The sequence below is a fragment of the Papaver somniferum genome, chromosome 6 (assembly GCF_003573695.1).
Source record: "Papaver somniferum cultivar HN1 chromosome 6, ASM357369v1, whole genome shotgun sequence".
In the NCBI taxonomy this organism is placed as follows: Eukaryota; Viridiplantae; Streptophyta; class Magnoliopsida; order Ranunculales; family Papaveraceae; genus Papaver; species Papaver somniferum.
The window spans coordinates 167,020,518-167,039,877 of record NC_039363.1 but is presented as its reverse complement, the minus strand read 5'-3'; positions in this window follow the sequence as shown (position 1 = coordinate 167,039,877).

Here is a 19,360-nt window from a genome sequence, read left to right as displayed (position 1 = left end):
TGCAATCTTTTGCGAACCGTGGCTATGATATTCATGAAATATTCGAGTGAATCAAAATCGATTTTTCTGTAATTATGTGTTGTATACTTCCATGAGATCTAAGCAATTGAAAAACTTTGTAACTAGTTTCATTTGAGTCATTTGAACTAGTTATGGTAAAGATGAATAAGATTGATATGAAATTGCTCATATGGCTAACAATTGGTTAACTATTGTTGAACTGACTAAGTGCACAGGTTTAGGTACGGTTACTCAAACCTAAAAGAAAGTACATTCATTTTTGTATAACAAGCTAAGTTTGATCTAACAGTTGAAAGATGTTAGCTTGAATCTAATCAGGATTTCATCTACGGTGAATATTGAATGCTTTGTTACCAAGGTAACTTAGATTGCAGACCCTAATTTGAAAACTATATAAAAGAGAACTCTATCAACTGGGGAACCTAATCCCCACACCTCCAGTGTGATACTAGTTGCGACTAGAGTGGATTCTCCTTTAACCTTAGGTTTTTCACGAAACCCCGTAGGTTAACGACTTAAAGACTTTATTGGGATTGTGAATCCAGACCCAACTATTTTCTCTGTAGTTGCGTGTTTTCTTGCTGTTTTCTATCATGATTGATTACTATCTTCTTTAAGATTTGCTCGAGATTTATCTCCGGTAGGCAAGATAAAAAAAAGTAGTCACAAACATCTTCGTCTCATTGTTTGTGATTCCAAAATATCTTGTTTCGTTAATCGATTAAGATTATTGTGAGGTGATTGATAATATTATCTTCTTTAAGATTTTATCGAGATTTATCTCCGGTAGGCAAGATAAAAAAGTAGTCACAAACATCTTCGTCTCATTGTTTGTGATTCCAAAATATCTTGTTTCGTCAATCGATTAAGATTATTGTGAGGTGATTTATAATACTAGGTTGTTCTTCGGGAATATAAGTCTGGTTTATAAATTGGTTCATGTTCACCTTGATTTTAAAAAGACGGAACAAAACTCGTAGGTTTATCTGTGGGAGACATATTTATCTATCCAATAGACTTTTCTGTGTGATACAGATTTGTTTATCAAGTCTTCGATTTTGGGTCGTAGCAACTCTTAGTTATGGGGTGAGATCAGCTAAGGGAATCAAGTGCGCAGAAACCAGCGTGGTTTTTGAGGTGTAAGGAACGCAACTGTACCTTGATCAGTATGATATTGATTAGGGCTCAACTACATTACAGTATAAAGTTAACTTGGAATAGGATAGCGTCTGTAGCGGCTTAATAGAATATGGTTTTCAAATCTGGACTAGGTCCCAGGGTTTTTCTGCATTTGTGGTTTCCTCGTTAACAAAACTTCTGGTGTCTGTGTTATTTCTTTTCCGAATTATATTTTGTTATATAATTGAAATATCACAGGTTGTGCGTTGAATCGATCAATTGGTAAATCCAACCTTTGATTGTTGATTGAAATTGATTGATCCTTGAACATTGATCTTTGGCACCGTTCAAGTTATTTCTCTTTGTTCAATCAGGCTCGCAAATTCCTATTTGTTTGATTGCGGATTGAATTGAGAAATTGAGATACAACTCTTTGATATACTTTTCTTTAAGATTGAGTCTGACTGTCTAGTTGATTATCTTGATAGTATATTGGAGTTGGTCCATACAGATTGCTAAGCGAAAGATTGGGTGAGGTTGTTAGACCCCTGCTTTTTCAATTGGTATTAGAGCAGGCAAACACGTTTAAAACCTTATAAGTCTGTGTTTGTAGCAATCTGACTTTGTGGACAAATGTTTATCTCCATGTCACGCATAAACAATATGTATTTTAAAGCTTTTAACTATGTCAAATGTCTTGGGCTTTCCTCAAAAGATAACTCCTTAGTTGATTCTTCCAAATCCCGAGGTAGAAATGAGACACTTGACATTATGACAGAAGCTAAAAATAATTTCTCCAGAACTCAAAAAGATTCGTCTAAGTCGATTGATTTTAATAATTATGCTCACTCATGGATGAATTTGAAAAGTCTATTGGTCGAGAACGGGAACTCTACTATATTACTGAATCCTTCTCTAACAATATTGAGAAACTCGTTCAAGAAACTACTCTACAGCGTGAAAGGATTAGTACTCTTGATAATATTGTTAAAGAAAATTCAATTAGAGAAAAACGTTTGATCGAGGCTCATTCATCTGATCTGAACAGTCTTCGTGTTGAAAAAGAAAGACTAGTTGCATCCCTTCTCTTAGCCCAGGAACAGTGCAATTCCCTGAAAAAGGAAAACTCTGTTTTAATAAGAAAATGACCTTCTATGCCAATCACTAATCCTCAAGTGAAATTGCATTACACAAAGAGAAGTTCTCCAAAGGAAGTTTCTGCTAAGAAATATTCATATTACTTGCAGTCTTCTAATAAGGCTATGAACTTAAAACAAGTGCCTACCAATGTCTCTCTTCCACGAACTTTTTCCTTATGTGGGAAAAAGAATCATCATATTTTACATTGTTTTTCTAGAACGAAACAGATTTCTGATCTTCAAAATCTACTTCTTTTCACTGTCGACAGAGTAAACTCTCCGATGACCACTACAATGGATTTCATTCCTGCAGAAAAACAGGATTCTCATAAAATGGATTTCAATGGTCACTCATCTCGAAATATCCATATGAATCGTGTCCCTCCGTATGGCACAATTTATTACACCACAAAAATACACATTCCCAGTATTTAGAGCATTGCTCGGTTGAACCCACCAAGCGTTGGTATGTCAAGTTTGGTTGTCATATTTTAGTGAATCAAAACTCATGTTAAGAGTCGCTTGATTATGTACTAGAGTCAACTTCGTATAGGTTAGCTTGAAAGTATTAGGATATGAGACATTACAAGTATTGCGAAGTCTTGAAGATGTGAAGAAGCAAGGAGCTACAACGACAACAATCATCCTTCCACTTGCGGTTAATGATATTTGACTTGAACTGTTTCATTCCCTAACGTATCTTTCAAGTCGTGCATATTTAAAACATAACTGCGAAGCATATTTAAACTCTAGATAGACAGAGTATTAAGGAATACAATACGAGGTTTATTGCTTAACCATTAAAATTTGTAGATAAGACATCGCCATAATCAATTGAATGCTATTGTGATTATGTATGGGTATGAGGTGAGGATTTCATCCTAGGAAACAATGCTTACATGTGTTCTAAGGAAGTAAGTTTATAAACTTGTTTGTGAATCGAAAAGGAAATTGCCAGGTGTTATTGGTTTTGTTATTCATTGCATATATTATGAACAATCAATATGTGTGATTGAGTATAACCGCTCACAACTTGTTTGTGTTCTTGGTAGAACTATTCACAAAGGCCTGACTTATGCATTGGTATAACTTTTATTAGTAAAAACGATCTTAAGTAATCACCTAAGATGGTATGATCGGGTTTGTGTGTCTGACAATTATGGGAAAGGGGAACCGATCCTAGTAAGAGTTGCAGTACATCACAAGGGGAACTGAAAAGGCGAGGGTACCCAAATATACCTCAAGCTAAAACTTTTCCTACCTATAAGTCCTTTCTCCGAAAGTGATTGTCTATGGACTGAGTCGAGGCAATACAACTAATCGGTTCACACTTCGTGTGATCGTCTATGGATACGAGATCGAGACAATACAACAACGAAGTATGTTTACTTGATACAAAGGTTCGTACTTAACCAAACACAATAGGATTGCTTATCAAGTAAATATGAATTAATGTTTGTGTATTTTACTTTAATTATAATAAAACAATTATAATGCGGAATATAAAAGTAAATGAAACAACAAGATTTTGTTAACGAGGAAATCGCAAATGCAGGAAAAACCCCGGGACCTAGTCCAGAATTAAATACTCTCAGGATTAAGCCGATACACAAAATTACACTAACTTCGTATAGTTGAGACCAAGTAACTAACCTTATAGTTCACCTAGTTCCTTATGTATTCCCTCGCCCCCAACTTATAAATAATTCACGTACTTGGAACAATTCCTTTGGTTCGTATTCCAAACAGTAAAGGAACAAAAAATTTGTTTGGTATCAACTCTATTCAACCAAGTGATATGAGTCGGACAAAAGCTCTTCCGTTTATATCAACATAAACTCCTTCGTCAGGACCTTAGATCTATCTTATATTCAATCACCCAAAGGTAATCGTTTAAGATTAAGCCAACAACTCCTTTAATCTGAAGAATCGTGTTGATGCCGATCTACTCAATTAATCAATCCAATCTACCACAAGGATAAACCGATTATAAATTGGATCCTCTTTTACGGAAACAAGTATTGTACATACCGAAGATTATAAAACCCAAGTCAGATCTTCAATATCTTCTTTGTCTTCAAATCTTCTTAAATCTTCAATAAAAACCTGCACACAATCACTTGAATCTCTTGTGATCAATAACGCACATAACGGAGTCTGTTAACAATGGATTATCACAAGATCGTCTTTAGAACTAACAACAGTCTAAAGATCCCTGTCGAAACACTGAACTAGTTTGATTGAATCTTATATCAGAAGAGAAGATTCTCAAGAATAAACAAACTAGGTGCAATCAGATTTCAACCACAGTTAGTCAATCAAATCAATCAAAAACAAAAGATAAACCGCAATTATATAGTTTCCCACCAACGGTACACGCTAGAGGTTATCAATCCCAAAGAAGACTTTAAACTAAGTGGCCGTAAGAGATTTCGCCTAATTAGGTTACTCTCCTCTACGAATAGGCGGCTACACCAGTAACAACAACGAAAGAGTAAATCTGTTGTTACGAAGGATTAGTTTGCTAGAAAGGCAAACTTAGAGTATTTATTAGTAATGAAGTTTGGACACCAAGGAATTTCCAAAACCGAAAATATTCTCAGATATTCATAAAATCACAGATTCGGTTTTCATAATTCCTGGAAATGCTCTATCCAAAAATAACGATCGAAATCTCTCGGAAAATCTAATTATTAAATGCACATTACTAATTCTGTAAGTTCCATACAAAATGAAATTAATAACCTTAATTAAAAGGTTCTTAACTTACTTATATTTATATCCTGGGATTCTCTTCCCTTAGGCGTTAAGGAATATCTTTGAACAATTAAAGAAATAAACATTCACAGCACGTTTTCAAAGTTTGTCGACATCTTTACTTTGTAAGTTCTCTTTCACACTTATAACCTTAAAACTGATTTTCCACACTTCCAAACAAGTGTAGAATTGGTTCATCTGACTTTCAAGAACTATGTGATTGATCAAACCAACATTCAATCACAATCATGGATTTACGGTTCTACCAAAACAAGTTTCAGTTTTACCTCCATGTGAGTATTGTGCATAGTCACACTAGCTTTCCAAAAATTCGGTTGACTAGGTACTAGGATAGGTTCCCCACATATTTATGGTATCTAACTTATATGTGTTGCACATGTCCATAGGATCGGTTCCCCTTTCTGATATAAACCTTGCTGCACCCATACAAGGATAGGTTCCCTTTGATGTACTGCACCCCTTACAAGGATCGGTTCCCCTTTCCTTTTAATTAGTCAGACATACAAAATCCTATCATACCAAAGTGATTACTTAAGATCGGTTTTACTAGTAAAAGTTATATCAATATATAAGTCAGGCCTTTGTGAATAGTTCTACCAAGAACACAACAAGTTGTAAGCGGTCATACTCTATCACACATATTGATTGTACATAATATATGCAATAAATAACAAAACCAATAATACCTGACAATTTCCTTTTCGGTCCACAAAAAAAGTTTATGAACTTACTTCCTTATAACACATGTAAGCATTGTTTCCTAGGATGAAATCCTCACCTCATACCCATACATAATCACAATAGCATTCAATTGATTATGGCGATGTCTTATCTACAAATTTTAATGGTTAAGCAATAAACCTCGTATTGTATTCCTTAATACTCTGTCTATCTAGAGTTTAAATATGCTTCGCAGTTATGTTTTCAATATGCACGACTTGAAAGATACGTTAGGGAATGAAACAGTTCAAGTCAAATATCACTAACCTCAAGTGGAAGGATGATTATTGTCGTTGTAGCTCTTTGCTTATTCACATCTTCAAGACTTCGCAATACTTGTAATGTCTCATATCCTAATACTTCCAAGCTAACCTATACGAAGTTGACTCTAGTACATAATCAAGCGACTCTTAAAATGAGTTTTGATTCACTAAAATATGACAACCAAACTTGACATACCAACGCTTGGTGGGTTCAACCGAGCAATGTTCTAACAATCTCCCCCTTTGTCAATTTTAGTGACAAAACTCTTACATCATATGGATAAACAAATTAAAAGAATTCATTACAATCCGCTTGATTCCCGATTCAACAGCACAGTAAAATTGCTTACATTCAATCCTTGAAAATGTCGTTGTTGACATTATAATAACAAAGCTAATACTCCCCCTAAGGAAGATAAATAGATATTCAACGCACGTCTTTATTATACCAATTTATATGACATGTTACTCCCCCTTAGTCTGTGCTTAAACTCCATTTTTCTCATCAGGTTCTAATTATCTATAAACTTAGACCTTTCAATTTAAAAAAAGACAAGTACTAGGTTAATTAACTAGCATTCCTTGTTTAGGCATTCGATTAGAATTGAATAACCGAAACCTCACTTTGATAAGAAAAACTAAGATCAGAATTAACTTAGTTTCTTATCCGGAATCGAATTGGACTAAACAACTCATCCCGTACACAAATTATTTTGTTAATCCATAAATAATTCATACAAACCAAAATAAATCAACTTGCATAATTATTAACCTCAACCGGAAGCAATTGAAACAACATAGACATTAAAAGCACCGCAATTGCACCGTAATTTTGCAAGCCTAAACAATTGATACCATACAAAAGCAAGATAACAATAGTTTTTCTTAACAGGAACCAATTGAATCACACACACATCAATTGTACCGAAATTTTGTAAGCCTAAACAATTGATACCACACAATAAAGCAAGATAAAAATAGTTTTTCTTAACCGGAACCAATTGAAACACACATCCACACACACATCATGGAATGAATATCAATTGAACCGAAATTTTGTTAAGCAAAATAAACAAATATATACAATATAAACTCAGGATTTTCTTAAACAAGAAAACAATTAACTAGCAAGATTGTTACCTCAAATTTCGCATCCACTTCTCCAATATGATAGCATCTTCGTCCAGGGAGAACTGATATCGAAATATCACCACGTCGTCATCCTTATGCCTAAACAAAAGAATAACAACATACCTCAACCTTTACCAGAGAAAGGTTGAAAACTGGTTTTAACAATTGCAAGCAAAAGTTGAAAACCGTCGAAACACATATGCTTTTATGCTAAACAAAACCGATTCAACATATTGTGACTTTTTCACATATTGTTTCTATCAGAACCCCTCATGATCCTTTGATAAAGCCTACCTACTAGGGCTAGAACTTAATCCCGCTAAATTAAAAAGTCACCCAAACCATAAGTGTTCACAATCTATGAGATCGAATATTAAGGTAGTAAAACCGAAATCAAACATCCCATAAACATATATAGCAATAAGATAAAAGCAATTAAGCCCAGGCTATGTGAACCGAAAACTATTACAAGAAAATTACTAATCAAATAATTTTATTCATAATAGTTTTATTCATAATAAACCAATACAATCAATGAAAGAAATCAAAATTTGATGTCTATTAAACTAGATTAAGTATTACATCAAATAACTTAATCTCTAGTGGTGCTCTTGTTGTTCACCGAGATCTCTTCAGTGTTCAAACTCTTAAAGCATGTCCCAAGAGACTTGTCTGCAACCACTTCTTGTTTCTCAAGTCTTTCAACTTGAATTTTCATATCAGCTATATCAGCTTTTGTTTCATCAAACTTGTCTTTGAGCCAATCTTGATTTCGAATTGTTGTAATGAGATTGGTTCTCAATTCCTCAAAACCTTGGATATAGTCAATCATACTATCAGAACGAATCCACTTGGTTTTGGTTGGATCTTGAAGGTTGTAAGCCAACAGACATGACTCATCTTGTGATCCGACTGAACTATCAGAGTCATAATCATACATAATGCCTTTATTCTTTCTCTCTGTATTGATTCCTTGACAACCTTTAAACTTTTGAACTTCCTCCTTATTAGTCTTTGGGACACTGCGAGTTATTGGAGGCATGATCGATTATGAACGAATATAAAGGATTCCTCTGGGTTTCGAATACAGACAAGAAAAAGTTTCTCCTCTTAAAAGAGACAACTTTCGGACCAAAAGACCTCTGAAAAATCCGAAAATATAAAACAATATATTTTGTTCCCTTAATCCGAGAAACTTAAGTTGGAAGGTTAATTAAAAACATCCGGAAATTCCAGATGACTCAAATTTGGAGAAACATGTTTAAACATGAACATTTTTTTAGACTTCCATGGATTCGCAGCAACCTATATATTATCACAGATTTTTTATGATAAACTACTACACAAGGTACATGTGTTCCTGTTTTATTGTGCCTTTCCCATCAAAGATTATGAGCACGAAAATATGAGAAAGCACAACATATGATACAACTAAGTTGCATCGGAGTAAGCTTTTTCCATCTTACAGTGAATATAAGAAATATAGTTCATGTTTCTTTTAGGGAATTTCTGCCCAAAATATTTTCTCCCAAGACGATGATCTTTTCTAACTCTAGAGATATGATCATGTGGAGAAAATGTACTAATGTGAGAATTCTCGGAGACATAGGTCTCTCTTAATTCTTTCAGTGATATTTTCATAAGATTTTCTCATTCTAATGACTTCCTTATTATTCACATTAGTGTGATCATTTGAAACAGCTATCGGAAAATCCTGATTGTTTCTTTTGGCAGAGATTCGCTATTTCCCTTCCTTCTGAAGTCGTTCCTCATCAAAACTAGAACTGTTTCGATATGGGTGTGGAGGAACCTTTTTTCAGAAGCGATTATCAACTCTTTTCTCTGACTCCTTTGAGTTGATCTTATTGGGATGTAATATAATTTGTCTTTCTACTGAGGAATAATCTTTCAGTTTTTTAGGACAAGAAACTTCTTCCAAAAATTTTACCACCGAATGTTGAAGAAGTATAAGTTTCCTGTCAAGTGACTGAAAATTGTATTCCTTAGAGTCATCACGGAATCAGTTCAAAGTTTCCTTTGGACGAGATTTCGTTTGATCATCAGTAGATCTAGAAGCTGGTTTCTCATCCTCCCCTAACTTGATGCAGTTAGGCAAACTACCATCATCTTGATCTGTTTCAGATGTGATTAACCCGGTTTTGTCACAATCTGTAAAAGTCGAGCAAGGACTTTTAGTTTCCTCATCAGAAGAAATCACAAAAGTATTATTAGTCAGAATCATAGGACGTGTCTCTTTATCTGTAAGAGATTTACCAAGATCTTCTAGTTTGACAGCGAGATCCATTTTCTCTTTGGCTAGACAGTTCAGTTGAATGTCTTTTTCTCTGATCTCCTGCTTAAGAAGATTTGACTTTGTCTTTAAAATAAACACTTTAGAGGGAAGAGATTGTATAGGCTTTAGGAGTTTTACCAACTCTTTATCAGCATCTTCTCTTTCAGAAAAAGACATAGATGTTTTCGTAACTCCTGGATCATGAGTCAACGAAGTATTAACATCTTCAACTTTTGAGCATTCAAACTCTTGCATAACGTCAACTGAATCAGACATTAGATTCAATTCTTATAGTTTGGATCGAACCAAATATAGATTGTTAGATCTTTTCGTGTTTGCCTGCTTTGATACCAATTGAAAAGGCGAGGGTACCTAAATATACCTCAAGCTAAAAAATTTCTTATCTATAAGTCCTTTATCCGAAAGTGATTGTCTATGGACTGAGTCGAGACAATACAACTAATCGGTTCACACTTCGTGTGATCGTCTATGGATACGAAATCGATACAATACAACAACGAAGTATGTTTACTTGATACAAAGGTTCGGACTTAACCAAACACAATAGGATTGCTTATCAAGTAAATAGGAATTAACGTTTGTGTAATTTACTTTAATTATAATAAAACAATTATAATGCGGAATATAAAAGTAAATGATACAACAATATTTTGTTAACGAGGAAACCGCAAATGCAGGAAAAACCCCAGGACCTAGTTCAGAATTGAATACTCTCAGGATTAAGCCGCTACACAAAATTACACTAACTTCTGATAGTTGAAACCAAGTAACTAACCCTATAGTTCACCTAGTTCCTTCTGTATTCCCACACCTCCAACTTATAAATAAGTCACGTACTTGGAACAATTCCTTTGGTTCGTATTGAAAACAGTAAAGGAATAACAAATTTGTTTGGTATCAACTCTATTCAACCAAGTGATATGAGTCGGACAAAGTCTCTTCCGTTTATCTCAACATAAACTTCTTCGTCAGGTCCTTAGATCTATCTTATATTCAATCACGCAAAGGTAATCATTTAAGATTAAGCCAACAACACCTTTAATCCGAAGAATCGTGTTGACGTCGATATACTCAATTAATCAATCCAGTCTACCGCAAGGATAAACCGATTATTAATTGGATCCTCTTTTACTGAAACAAGTATTGTGCACACCAAAGATTATAAAACCCAAGTCAGATCTTCAATATCTTCTTTGTCTTCAAATCTTCTTAAATCTTCAATAAAAACCTGCACACATTCACTTGAATCTCTTGTGATCAATCACGCACATAACGGAGTTTGTTAACAATGGATTATCACAAGATCGTCTTTAGAACTAACAACATTCTGATCCCTGTGAAACTCTGAACTAGTTTGAGTGAATTTTATATCAGAAGATAAGATTCTCAATAATAAGAAAACTAGGTGCAATCAGATTTCTACCACCGTTAGTCAATCAAATCAATCGAAAACAAAAGATAAACCGCAATTATCTAGTTTTCCACCTATGGTACACGCTAGAGCTTCTCAATCCCAAAGAATACTTTAAACTGAGCGGCCGTAAGAGATGTCGCCTAATTAGGTTACTCTCCTCTCCGAAGAGGCGGCTACACCAGTAACAACAACAAAAGAGTAAATTTGTTGTTACGAAGGATTAGTTTGCTAGAAAAGCAAACTTCGAGTATTTATAGATAATGAAGTTTGGACACCAAAAAATTTCCAAAACCGAAAATATTCTCAAGATGTTCACAAAAGCACGGATTCGGTTTTCATAATTCCTGGAAATGCTCTGTCCAAAAATAACGATAGAAATCTCTCGGAAAATCTAATTAGTAAATACACATTACTAATTCTGTAATTTCCCTACAAAATGAAATTAATAACCTTAATTAAAAGATTCTTAACTTACTTATGTTTAGGTCCTGGGATTCTCTTCCATTAGCCGTTAAGGAAATTTTTTCAACAATTAAAGAAATAAACATTCACAGCACGTATTCAAAGTTTATCGACACCTTTACTTTGTATGTTCTCTTTCACACTTACAACCTTGAAACTGATTTGACACACTTCCAAACAAGTTTAGAATTGGTTCACCTGATTTTCAAGAACTATGTGATTGATCAAACCAACATTCAATCACAATCATGGGTTTACGGTTCTACCAAAACAAGTTTTGGTTCTACCTCCATGTGAGTACTGTGCATAGTCACACTAGATTTCTAAAAATTCGGTTGACTAGGTACTAGGATCGGTTCCCCACATATATATGGTATCTAACTTATATGTGTTTCACATGTCCATAGGATTGGTTCCCATTTTCCTAAAAACGTGTTGCACATGTCCATAGGATCGGTTCCTCTTTCTGTTATAAACCTTGTTGCACCCCGTATAAAGATTGGTTCCCTTTGATGTACTGCACCCCTTACAAGGATCGGTTCCCCTTTCCTTTTATTTGGTCAGACATACAAAATCCGATCATACCACGGGTGATTACTTAAGATCGGTTTTACTAATAAAAGTTATACCCATACATAAATCAGGCCTTTGTGAATATATCTACCAAGAACACAACAAGTTGTGAGCGGTTATACTCTATCACACATATTGGTTGTTCATAAGATATGCAATGAATAACAAAACCAATAACACCTGGAAACTTATTTTTCGGTCCACAAACAAGTTTATGAACTTACTTCCTTATAACACATGTAAACATTGTGCCCTAGGATGAAATCCTCACCTCATACCCATACATAATCATAATAGCATTCAAATGATTATGGCGATGTCTTATATACAAAGTTTAATGGTTAAGCAACAAACCTCATATTGTATTCCTTAATACTATGTCTATCTAGAGTTCAAATATGCTTCGCAGTTATGTTCTCAATATGCACGACTTGAAAGATACGTCAGGGAATGAAACAGTTCAATTCAAATATCACTAACCTCAAGTGTAAGGATGATTGTTGTCGGTGTAGCTGCTTGCTTCTTCACATCTTCAAGACTTCGCAATACTTGTAATGTCTCATATCCTAATAGTTTCAATCTAACCTATACAAAGTTGACTCAGGTACATAATCAAGCGACTCTTAACATGAGTTTTGATTCACTAAAATATGATAACCAAATTTGACATACCAACGCTTGGTGAGTTCAGCAGAGAAATTCTCTAATAGGAACCGATCCCAGGATCGAAACATAAGTAAGTCAAGAATCTTTTAATTAGGTTATTAATTTCATTTTGTAGAGAAATTCCAGAATTAGTAATGTACATTTACTAATTAGATTTTCCGAGAGATTTCGATCATTATTTTTGGACAGAGAATTTCCAGGAATTATGAAAATCGAATCTGTGCTTTAATGAATATCTTGAAAATATTTTCGGTTTTGGAAATTCCTTGGTTTCCAAACTTCCTTGTCTATAAATACTTGAAGTTTTCCTTTCTAGCAAACTAATCCTTCGTAACAACAGAGCTCCTCTTTTTTTGTTGTTACTGTGGTAGCCGCATATTCGGAGAGGAGAGTAACCTAATTAGGTGAAATCTCTTACGACCGTTCAGTTTAATTTTTTCTTTGGGATTGAGAAGCTCTAGCGTGTACCGTTAGTGGGAAACTAGATAATTGTGGTTTATCTTTTATTTTCGATTGATTTAATTGACTAACGGTGGTTGAAATCTAATTGCACCTAGTTTGTTTATTCTTGAGAATCTTTTCTTCTGGTATAAGATTCACTCAAACTAGTTCAGAGTTTCGACAGGGATCTTTAGACTGTTGTGAGTTCTAAAGACGATTTTGTGATAATCCATTGTTAACAGACTCCATTCTGTACGTGATTGATCACAAGAGATTCAAGTGATTGTGTGCAGGTTTTTATTGAAGATTTAAGAAGATTTGAAGACAAAGAAGATATTGAAAATATGACTTGGGTTTTATAATCTTTGGTGTGCACAATGTTTCGGTAAAAGAGGATCCAATTAATAATCGGTTTATCCTTGTGGTAGATTGGATTTATTAATTGAGTAGATCGGTATCAACACAATCTTTGGATTAAGAGTGTTGTTGGATTAATCTTAAACGATTACTTCGATAATTGAATATAAGATAGATCTAAGGACCTGACGAAGGAGTTTATGTTAAGATAAACGGAAGAACCTTTATCCTACTCATATCACTTGGTTGAAGAGAGTTGATACCAAACAAATTTTTTATTCCTTTACTGTTCGGAATACGAACTAAGGGAATTGTTCTAAGTACGTGACTTATTTATAAGTTGGAGGCGTGGGAATACAGACGGAATTTAGTTGCTTGGTCTCAACTATACAAAGTTAGGTGTAATTTTGTGTAGCGGCTTAATCCTGAGAGTATTCAATTCTGGACAAGGTCCCGGGGTTTTATTATAACTAAAGTAAATCGCACAGACGTTAATTCCTATTTACTTGATAAGCAATCCTATGTGTTTGGTCAAGTCCGAACCTTTGTATCAAGTAAACATACTTCATTGTTGTATTGTCTCGATCTCGTATCCATAGACGATCACACGAAGTATGAACCGATTAGTTGTATTGTCTCGACTCAGTCCATAGACAATCACTTTCGGAGAAAGGACTTATATGTAGGAAAAGTTTTAGCTTGAGGTATATTTGGGTACCCTCGCCTTTTCAGATTTCATCCTAGGAAACAATGTTTTACATTCGTTTAAAGGAAGTAAATTCATGAACTTGTTTTGTGAATCGGAAGGGAAATCACTAGGCTTATTGGTATTGTTATTCATTTCATATCCTTTGAACTACCAATATGTGTGATTAGTATAACATCTCATGACTTTCTTATGTTCTTAGTAAAACTATTCACAAGGCCTGACTTTTGTATTGGTATGACTTTTATTAGTGAAACCGATCTTAAGTAATCACCTGAGATGGTATGATCGATTTAATGTTATTGGTATGACCAACTCTAGGCAAAGGGGAACCGATCCTAGTAAGAGTTGCAACCGATCACAAGAGGGGAATCGATCCTTGTAAGAGGTGCAGTAAGTTTTTAGATATTGGGAACCGATCCTATGAACATGTGCAACACGTTTTTAGACATTGGGAACCGATCTTATGGACATGTGCAATAAATACAAGTTAAATAACATATATATATGGGAACCGATACTAGTACCTAGTCAACCAAGTTTTGGTAAATAGCATGACTAATTCTAGTACCCACATGGAGGTGGAACCGAAACTTGTTTTGGTAGAACCGTGAAACCCATGTTTGGTGATTTGATAGGATAATCAATCACATAGTTCTTATAAGTCAGACGAACCAATTCTAAACTTTTTTGGAAGTGTGGCAAATCAATTCCAAGATTGTAAGTATGAAAAAGGACTTACAAAGTAAAGATGTCAACATACGTTGAACATGTGCAGTAACGCTTATCTTTTATTTTTCAAAGATATTTCGTAATAGCTAAAGGAGAATCTCAGATTGAAAATAAATTGAGAATCTTTTAATTAAGGTTTTTAATTTTATATTTGGAAAATAAAGATTACTAATGTGCATTTACTAATTGGAGATTTTCTTAGAGATTTCAGTCATTATTTGGACAAAGCATTTCCAGGAATTATGGAAACTGAATTTCGAATTTATTGCATATCTTGAAAATATTTTCGGTTTTGGAAATTCCTTGGTGTCCAAACTTCCTTGGTCTATAAATATCAAAGTTTGCATCTCAAGCAAACTAATCCTCACATCCAGCAAAACTACCTAGTTGCGTTGTTACTGGTGGAGCCGCTTATTCGGAGAGGAAAGTAACCTAATTAGGAGAAATCTCTTACGGATGCTCGGTTTAAATATTTCTTCGGGATTGAGAAGCTCTATTAGTACCGTTAGTGAGAAACTAGATAATTGCGGTTTATTATTAGTTTTCGATTGATTTGATTGACTAAGGTTGTTGAACTTTGATTGCACCTAGTTTTTTTATGCTTGAGAATCTTCTCTTCTGATATAAGATTCACTCAAACTAGATCGAAGTTTCGACGGGGATCTTTAGACTGTTTGTAGATCTAAAGACGTCTTGTGATAATCCATTTTTAACAGACTTCGTTCTGTGTGTGATTGATTACAAGAGATTCAAGTTGATTGTGTGCAGATGTTTATTGAAGATCTAAGAAGATTTGAAGACGAAGAAGATTTATGATTTGGGTTCATAATCTTTGGTGTGCACAATACTTGTTTCGGGTAAAGAGGATCAAACTATAATCGGTTTGTCCTTGTGATAAATTGGATTGATTAGTTGATTAGATCGTCATCAACACAATTCTTTGTGATTAAAAGTATTTATTGAAAAATCTTGACAATTACTTTGGTAGTTGTTATTGGATAGATCTAAGGACCTGACAAAGGAGTTCATTGGGATAAACGGAAGAGCCTTTTGTCGAACTCATATCACTTGGTTGAAAAGAGTTGTTACCGAACATATTTGTTGTTCCTTTAATGTTTGGAATACGAACCAAAGGAATTTTTCCAAGTACGTGACTTATTACAAGTTGGAGGCGTGGGAATACAGACGAAAATAGGTGAACTATAGGTTTAGTTTCTTGGTCTCCACTATACGAAGTTGGTTTGTTTTTTTATAGCGGTTAAATCCTGAGAGTATTCAATTCTGGACAAGGTCCCGAGGTTTTTCTACATTTACAGTTTCCTTGTTAACAAGATCTTGGTGTGCCATTTACTTTTAATTTCCGCATTATAATTGTTGTTTTATATTATAATTTAAAGTGAATCACACAAACATTGATTCCTATTTACTTGATAGCAATCCTATTGTGTTTGGTTAGGTCTTAACCTATTATTAAGTAAACATACTTTGTTGTTGCATTGTCTCGATCTTGTATCCATAGTCAATCACACAAGTTATCTTGTTGTCTTATTGTGTCGATCTCGTATGCATAGACGATCACACGAATGTGAACCGATTAGTTGTATTGTCTCGACTCGGTCTATAGAAAATCACTTTCGGAGAAAGGACTTATAGGTGGAAAAGTTTTAGATTGAGGTATATTTGGGTACCCTCATCTTTTCAATTGGTATCAAAGAAGGAAAACACGAAAATATCTAACAATCTGTGTTTGGTGTGATCCAACCTATAGAAATTGAATCCATAACTGATTCAGTTAACGTTATGCAAGAGTATGAATACTCAAACGTTGAAGATGTTACCACTTCGCTAACTCATGATCCAGGAGTTGCGAAAACATCTTTTTCGTCCTTTGATGGAAAAGAAGATGCTGATAAAGAGTTGGTAAAACTCCTAAAGCCTATAAAATCTCTGTCTACTAAAGTGATAATATTAAAGAGAGAGACAAATCTTCTTAAACATGAGATAAGAGATAAAGAAATTCAACTGAATATTCTAGCCAAAGAGAATATGGATCTCGCTGTCAAATTAGAAGTTCTTGGTAAATCTCTTACTCAAGATAAAGAGACACGTCCTATGACTCTGACTAATGATGTTGTTGTTATTTCTTTTGATGTTGAGGAAACTAAAAGTCCTTGCTCGATTTTTACAGATTGTGATAAAAACGTTTTAGTCACATCTGAAACAGATCAAGATGATGGTATTTTCCCTAACAACATCAAGTCATAAGAGGATAAGAAACCATCTTCTATATCAACTGATGATCAAACGAAATCTTTTCCAAAGGAAACTTTGAACGGATACCGTGAACGTGATCTTAAGGAATACAACTTTCAGTCACTGGACATGAAACTTATACTTCTTCAAAATACGGTGGTAAAAAAATTGAAAGAAGTTTCTTGTCTTAAAAAATTGAAAGACCATTCCTTAGTAAAAATACAGATCATACCACTACCTGATAAGATCAACTCAAAAGAATCAGAGCAAATAGTTGATAATCGCTTCTGGAAAAAGGTTCCTCCTCACCCATATCGAAACAACTATTGTTTTGATGTAGAACGACTCCAGAAGAAAGGGAAAGAAAGAATCTATGCCAAAAGAAACAATCAGGAATCCCGATAATTGTTTCGGACAATCTTACTGATGTGCATCATAAGGAAATCCTTATAATGAGAAAATCTTATGAAAATCTCATTGATAGAATTAAGAGAGATTTAACCATCCCTGAAGATTCTCACATCAGTACATTTTCTCCGCATGATCATATCTCTAGAGTTATAAAAGACCATTATTCTGGGAGAAAATATTTTGGGTAGAAATTCCCAAGGAGAAACATGAACTGTGTTTATGATGCTTGCTATAAGCTATAAAAAGCTTACCCCGATACAACTAATTTGTATCAATACTGTGCACTCTCATCCTCTTCCGTGCTCATAATTATTGGATGATAAAAGCACATAAAATCAAGGGCACAAGTAGCTTCTATTCTCAGTAATAAGAGATATTTAGAGAATATTTTCCTTTCAATAAAAAGAGAAGTTCGAAAATATGTCGTGAAGTTTCGGAAACCCCGTTTTTCTAAAAAACTAGATATACATATATTCTTATCAAAATAAGAAAAATCTTCTCTTAGGTATATTGCCTTCCCTTATGTAAAGATCCTCGAGCTCGTCAACGCCATTAGACCGGTCAAGAGACGATTTACCCGCTAAGGACTCGATTAGTTAATATAGATTTTAATTAATAGAAACTAATCTAATAACGGTTTAGATACGAAACTAGTATCGTTAGATAGATCTCGAAAAGTTATGCGAGATGGACTGCTCGAGTGTGTCATTCGGACACCGGACGAAGAAGATATCATCATATTAATACGAAGGGTAGGATTATCATTTATCTTACTAAACCGACCTGGTCTCCCCATATCATTTGGATGAGTGAATTTATCATTCGTCCTTGGCCTTATCAAAACCGATCGAGAAGATAAACTCTATTTTCTCTCTTTACTTCATTCTTCTACCCTCTTCGTCTTCTTTCTCTTTCTTCTTCTTACCCTGCTCTTCACCTCTGAGGAAATCTTCTGAGTCTCTGAAGCCGTGAGGTCGATAGAATTAGGCATGACATCAGGACTTGTTTGTGGTGATAATATTATAGTTGTCTGAACCCGACAAGAAGAAGATGATGTTGTAAATTATGAGAAGAAGATTAGGGTTCTGAGTAAGGAATTGATTGAAGAATTAAGTGACTTTGAGCACGAATTAGATTAACTAATAAAGGGTTTTGTTTGTTTAAAACAAGTGAGAATAGTTAGCTGTTCATTTCGGAATTTAGGGAAGATCTGTGAAGATTAGGGTATTTGAAAATTGAATTAAGGTTCGAATTGGTGGTGATAGAGTGTTGTTGAAGGATAAAGGACGAATGGGTTATTGTTTAATTGATGAGGTGAAGTGGTTTTGTTGTAGAATCAGGAATTAGGGTTCTTAGAAGATTTGGGAATTAGGGTTCCTGTTTTTGTTTGAAGATAAACTGGATTAGTAGAGAAGATTTGTTGGGTGGAATCAAAGCAAAGAAGAATTGATTCAATTGTTTGGTGAAACCAAATTGAGGTAATTGTTTGATCTCAGTAAGTCTAGTTTAGTTATTCATTCCAGTTTTGAGTTTATGAGGTAGCTAATGAAATTAAGAATTGAAATGATGATGCTGAGTTTGGTGTTGGTGCAGATTCTGGTAACTGTTGAGATGAGAATGTGCAGAATTGAAATGTTATAGTCTTGAATAAGTTACATGATTTAGCATGAACTTGGATTGGATTGAATAATGTGTATGTATGAACTGATATTGATGAAATTGGTAATTGTAAATGGAAATTCAAGAACTGTTGCTGGGGTTTGAACAAATTAATTTCAAGTTGAATGAAGTTGTATGGCTTGAGATTTGAGTTCAATATGTTAACGAATCTGATGGAGTATAGAGGTTAAAGGTGTCTGG